Here is a 6590-nt window from a genome sequence, read left to right on the forward strand (position 1 = left end):
GACTTTCATCTGCAGGTTTATTGCCTGGTCGATTGGTGCAGCAAGATGCCACCACGGCGCTTCGTGACTGGCCTTGTCCCACTTGCTTTGGGGCAGCTTTTTGCCCACCCTGGTTGACTCCAGCTCCTTTTCTCACGTCCTCTCTTCTCCTCCAGCTCCCTCTGGGCCTGTGCGCAGCATCATGGATGGGGCCGAGGCAAAGCACCACCTCCTTCCCTCAACCACCTGGCCCCGGACAGCCCCAGTGAGGCTCTGTTTGCCTGGGAACAATATTTGGATGCAGCTGGAGCACTCGGCTCGGGGGATCTCCGGCACCCCAGGAGGTGCTCGCTGCACCTTCATCTCCTTGCGATGGCCAGACCCTGCAGAGAAAACCAGCCTAGGATGATCGCTGAGTTTGAAAGCCAGGAGGAGGCTTTAAAATAGAGCAGAGTCCCCTCCCGTGCTCACAAATCACCGCTCTGCAGTTCAACGGGAGGTTCCTGCTAAGCCCGGCTAGATAAAGTGCTCATCCCTCTCCTCTCTCCCGCAGCGGGGTCGCTTCTGAAGCGTCGTTGGGTTGCAATTTGCTTTGATTTGCAACCCCATAAAATCTTCCGGCGGCGCTGCGGACCCTGGGATTAATAATTTACACTTCGTAGCGATAAGGGTTGCTTTTCTTGGGGGCTGTTTGCACCCCTCCGAAGCAGCGCGAGACCCCCTCGATGTGCAGACGTGGCCTGAAAAATCTCTGATCAGCCCCGGTTCAAGAATATCCTATAACCTCGCTAATACAAGAGTCACCTCCCCGGCCGGCCCCACGCAGCATCCATAAATTTCCTTCATCTCCATTTTTCATCTCTTTTTTGTTGGCTCTGCCTTGCCCTGCTCCCCCTGCTCTGTCCCCGCCGTCCCTGGGACCGAGAGGCCRGTTCATCCCCGTCAACCCCATCCCTGGGGGCAAAGCAGTGGAGACACATCTGCCCCAGGAGTCGGGACCACCCTGGAGTCACGGAGCAGGAGTTTTGGGGGGAAATACTGCCCTGTGTCCATCTGGCACAACTCCCTGCATMCCCTGCCTCTGGGAGGGATAATATCCCCCAAATCCCCAGTTCCAGGTGGAAAATCCCATAGAAAAGTCTCCGATGCCTCGGGAGGGTCAGAGCCAGCCGGCGCAGGGGGGGAAAAAAACGCTGATGCAAGTAGATCGAAAAGTGGGAAGAAGACTGTGCCCTCCGGACTATTTTTGGCTTGTTTTTTTCTTAACCATGGAGCCGCTGATCTATGATATTGTCGTCGGTGTGACGAAGGGCTCCGCAGTCGGAGTCGCGCCGGGCGCCAGTCGGGAAGCGGGCTGAGCGCGCAAGTCTCGGGGGACCGGTAATGGGAGAGAGCCCTTCACCTCCTGTTTACACTTTAATGCCCATCCAGGTTATTCATTATTTATCGCTAATGTATTTATAGAGCGTTACGAGCGTGCACGGTGCTTTGCAGCCATTTGGGGAAAAGGCCCTTCCTCCTCCGGCTATCGCGGTATAAATAGATCGGTTAAACAAAACGCGGGAGCCGTTGACCCCTCGCCTCCGTACCCGCAGCCGCAGGGCCCGTCTCTGCCTTCCCGGGAATCCTTTCGTCTCCGTGGGTGCCCCCGTGCTTTTCATTTATTTCGTGTCAAAAGMCACCTTGATGCCTCCTGATCCTGCACCCAGCTGCTCTGTGCAGTTTTGCTGGTCTCCTGGTTTCATCCGCTCCCCAGCTTGCTGCCTACCCGCCCCGTCCTGGCACGCAGCTSCGTTTGCAAGTCTATAACGTTTTTAAATGCAAAAATGGTCGGTACCGTCTCAAAATAGGCACCCATCGGGTCCAATTCCACCCGGGTGTCTGGGCGCTAATGAATTAATTAGCAGTGGTCCCCGCGGTGGGCTCTGGGGTTGCAGCCCGTTCCCGCAGAGCTGAAGCCCCGGGCACAAGGGCATAATCCCGGACAGCCCTTCTGCCTGCCTCCCGGTTTCATCCTGGCTCCCCTCCAACAAGCCAAGCAATTCAGCAGACGCCGCCGGCTTTGCGATTTGCACGGTCCCTGAGCACCCTGGACCCAGAGGAAAAGGGGGACGGTGCAAAGCGCCCCGGCGGCGGTGGGTCTCCCGGGGAAGGGCTCGCACTCGCCGCGATAACCGGAGCAAGCGGCAGCAGCTGGCAGCGGCGCGCCGGCCCCCTTGTTTTGTCTGCCCGTTTTTCCCCGCTGCCTTTTATTTCCCTTTTTTTTATCTGCTCGTGCTGAGCGAACAGGCCGGAGGACRGCAGTTTCCTCCCGGCCGCAGGGGAGGAACGGCTCGGCCGGCAAGCGGGTCCCCGCCGGGGACCATCCTCGCAGCAAGGCATAAAACCTCCCTGCTGCTGAGTTATTCGCCCGTTTGCTCCTCCATCCTCTGGGCGGTCTCAGGGACCGGCTCCRAGTGGCGCGAAAAGTTTTACAAAGCTTTTTGCAAGCCCCAGGCTGTGCAAGAGGGTGAGGAATTTGCTTGGGATGAAGCAAAACCTGAAACGAAACCTCTCATGACGGAGCCGAGCCCTTCCAAGATGACCCTTGCGCAGGAGGAAGGACTTCTCTAAGTCCTTCCAAACAGCTTCACCTGAAGGGCATCAAAATAAAACATTCCTGGTTTTCCAGGGTTTTTCCAAGGATCCTCCCTCAGAAAAACAAGCGGTTCCACCGTCACCGGCAGGAACTTGGAAAGGACTAAAGCTGCGCTCGGCTCTCGGCCCTGTTTTCCCCTCGCTAGAAACACGGCAGGGATCTTTGCTGGCAGAAGGGATGCCTTGGCCAAGGCCGCCGCCGGCTTGGGAGCTGGCTGCCGTCCCCTTGGCAGGACGGAGGCGACGTGGTGCCTTCGCTCCGGCCGGCGCTGCAGGACGCGAGCCGGGATCGCCGCCGCCCTTGAAAACGTGCCCTGGGTTTGCAGCAGAGCCCTGGCTCCGGGCACCGATAACCCCAGGGCGTTGCAACCGCTGCCCCTACTCGGCATGGTTTTTCCACCCAAACCCACCCCGCTCCCCGGCTCCCCAGCTGCATCTAGGGTCCATCGCTTGGTTGCCGCTGACTTTTGCTCAGCCCAGGTCAGGAATAATTAAAAAAAAAAACACTTCGAATGCTGCAGCTTGAGGTTTATACGGTTTTTTTTTAGCAGCAGAAAGTCCTCGCTCCCACTTCTGCTGCTCCTTCCTCCTCTGTCTTGACAGATCTCACGATTTTATCGCCACGGGCAATTCGCCCGTGCTTTGCTCCAGCTCCGAAATCTTGGAGGTGTGAGATTATGCAAGGATTTCCGCATGCAAAAAGCAAWTTAGCCTTTGCATTCACAGAGAAAAGCTTGACTTTGTGCCCAGGAGAAGCTCAGAGGCCAGAAGACGAATTTTTTTTTTTTTTAATTGCCTATTACGTCTTCGGATTTCATGTTTTCTTCCCTTATAGCTGCGCGTGCGTGAAGCGGGGGGGGCAAWGTGTCACGATTTTCAGGTTGTTAATTGCCAATTTAAGGCTGGCAAGCGCCAGTAATGTTTCCGACGCATCCCCTGTCTTCTGCTGCCTCATCTCAGATCTCAACCCGACGCACTTCTTCCCCAGCGTGTAAAATCAGGCAGGAAAATGCTGGGACCAAAGGGGATCCCTGAAAAATCTCCCACCCAACACGACAGCTTCAGCTGCTGCAACATGCACCAGGAGTGAAAACCCAAGCAAAGGTTCCCCTGAAGGAGCAAAAGCTGGGGAGAGACCTTCATGCACCTGGGTGATGGCCCAAAACCCCATGGCCCAGCCCAGCTCTGACCCACAACGCCCCGATGGGATTTGCTCCGGTCACCAGGCAAGGAGATGCGTCCCGCAGAGCAGGTGGATCAACGCCGGCTCCTGAAGACTCGGAGCGAGCGATCAATTCTCGCTGGAAGCGTCCAGAAGATAATGAGGCGATAAATAACAGTCCGTATCGATCTGTCAGGAACGAATCTCATTGAACCACCGTGATTTCGTTCCACCGTGGGGTCACGGGCTTCCTGGGTAAGGGAGATGAAGATAACGCTTCCGTCGATGCTAATAAGCCTTCGCCACCGCTTCAAGTGCAACGTGCCGAGACATTATCTGGGTGAAACGCTATGGAAGGAGGGCAAAACTGCCCCGGGGGAGGCTGAGGGTGGCACCGGGCACGAGGTGTCCGCAGCATCGGGATTGTGGTGCTGCGGCCAGGCAGGGCTGGGAGATGGAGACAGCAGGCAAGAGGGGAGCAGGGTCAGGCTGAAGCCAGCAGCAGAGCTGCTGCAGAGTGAAAAGGAGAAGCAGAAAAGGGCCGAAGCAGGCTGAAAGCAAGGTCCAGGGCAGGACCAGAGCTTCAGAAACAGCCCCAGGTGGAGGTCTGATGGGCAGCACCGAGCATGGGAAAAGCTTCCCTTCCACTCACCAACAGGCTCCAACACCTCCTTGACCTGTGGTGCCTTCATCACTGCTTGCAACTACCCACCAGCCTGGCCGAAGGTCAAAATCCAGCCAGGTCCACCAGCCAGGGAGCACGGAGCAAACCCCTGGACCAAATCTTTGAAGAAGAAGTTAGGTGCCCATCTGCCAGGAAGGGTTTGGACGATGGCCACGTTTTTTCCCCATGCAGGTCTTTGCCCTGGGCTCCCTCGGTCCCCAGCGCCTTGCTGAGCCCTCTGGYCTGGCGATGGTCACCTCCAGGGAAGCCAAGGATGCCGGCAGCATCGAGGCGGGCAGCCTCCTGGCACAGCAAGCGTCCTCCCCGCGCCAAGGCCRCCGTGCTGCAGTAAAGCACCCGTCCCTTCCGCCTTTGGAGGATCTCCACCCTCCAAAGTCAAAGGGTTCAGATCCCTTTTAGCTGCAGACAGCCTCGTGCTCTTGCCTAACCTCTAAAGTCACTCACCRACCATGTTTTATGGCCCTCGGAGAGGGAGCGAAGGTGCCCTACCTCTGCCTCAGCTTTTATGGCCAATGCCCTTCTTCTAGGAGCTACGAAAAAAAGCCTAAAAGGTCCCCAAAGGTTTTTGGCCAGGTGGGTAAGAGCTTGCCAGGGCCTCAACTCAAAGAGGTGGATCTGGCCCACCAGCCGCCTYGCTTTCCAAAGTGATATTGATTTGTTAAATATAGCTATTAAGAGTGACAAATGGGCTTAAAAGTGCCAAAGAGTCGCACGGAAGGCAAAAAATGAGCCCGGCGAGCTGGTGCTGTGCTCGAGCACTGCAGTGCTGACTCGACACCGGCGGTACCGCGTACATCTGGCTCTCGCCGGTCCCCTTCCTCCAGTACGAGAGCAGATGCACACTTCAATAATTCATGCCGTGCAATTATTTGAGGTATTTCCAACTYGCCTTCTGCCCCTGCCCCTCCCGCCAACTCCATTTCTTTCTCCGGCTGCTAAGTGAGACACTGTCGCTTTAAATATAGGTTTTGCCCAGTCCTGCGAGTCCGTTTTCTGGGAGCTCATTAAAAGGTGGCCGGGAGCGAGCAGGAGCGAGCTCGAGCCACCTCGTCGCACACAGCACCCACAATTTGGCCGGTCTCTGCAAAATTCAGGAGCGTTTTGGGGGGAGGCAGAGCAGGGGGGAATCCCCGGGGGGGGGGGAAAAGACCCGCTGGGAGAAGGGCAGGGAGGAGGCGAGATGGGAAGATCCGAGAGGGCAGGGAGAGGACAGCCTGGCTGCTTCCGTTACTGAATAATTAATGTTTAATGCAAAAAAAAAGAAAGAAWAAAAAAAGAAAAAAGCTCTCACGTCCTCAAAGGTGCTCAGGCACCAAAAGGGGGGGTTCAGCACCCAAACGCTGCTGCCGGCCGGGGTGCCGTCACTGCCACTTTAGCAGCTGGCTYTGAACAAGGCATATCCAGCTTCGGTCTGTGCATCCCTCCAGCGTCCGAAAATCCCGTGCCCGCCCCGATGTTGGCGGTGGCGGCGGCGAACGGGGCTCAGCTCCCTCTTCCCCCGGGTTGCAGCAGCCCCCAGCCCTGGAGCGGTTCCCTGGGACAGCGGCGAGACCCAGGCAGGCTTTGCAAGCAGAGTAATATCTTTTATTAGACCAGCCGATACAATAAAGAGAAAAATAAATAAATAAAGCCCGGAGCACGCAACGGGGGAGCTCTGCATGCCCGACGCCGGCCAGGTTTTCCCAAGCCGGTCTAATAAAAGCGATGACCTCCCCCCTCAGCATCACCTCTCCTGGGGGCTTGGGCCCTCCCGGCTGCCGGACCACGCTGCTCCCCACAAAGCCAGGGATGCCGGGGCTGGAAACCCACGAGAGACGATGCAACGGGAATCCTGAAAGGCGAAGGCAGCGATAACTCCGAAACGGTGGTAACAGCAAATCCTGCCTCTCCCCTCTCCCGGCTGTGAAGTCCGCGATGCCGTGGGCACCGGGGCAGCCCCCAGCCCTGCCTGGGTGGGAGAGACCCCAACCCCTCCTGGAGCTGGACCGGGATCGGGACATCCCCACCTCCTCCTGGAGCTGGAAGGGGACCGGGACAGTCCCAATCCCTCCCGGCTCGGAAGGGGACGGGGACCGGGACATCCTCAACCCCTCTAGGGGCTGGACCGGGACCGGGACATCCTCAACC

Source organism: Apteryx rowi, unplaced genomic scaffold, assembly GCF_003343035.1.
Source record: "Apteryx rowi isolate R43461 unplaced genomic scaffold, aptRow1 scaffold_498, whole genome shotgun sequence".
NCBI classification, from domain to species: domain Eukaryota; kingdom Metazoa; phylum Chordata; class Aves; order Apterygiformes; family Apterygidae; genus Apteryx; species Apteryx rowi.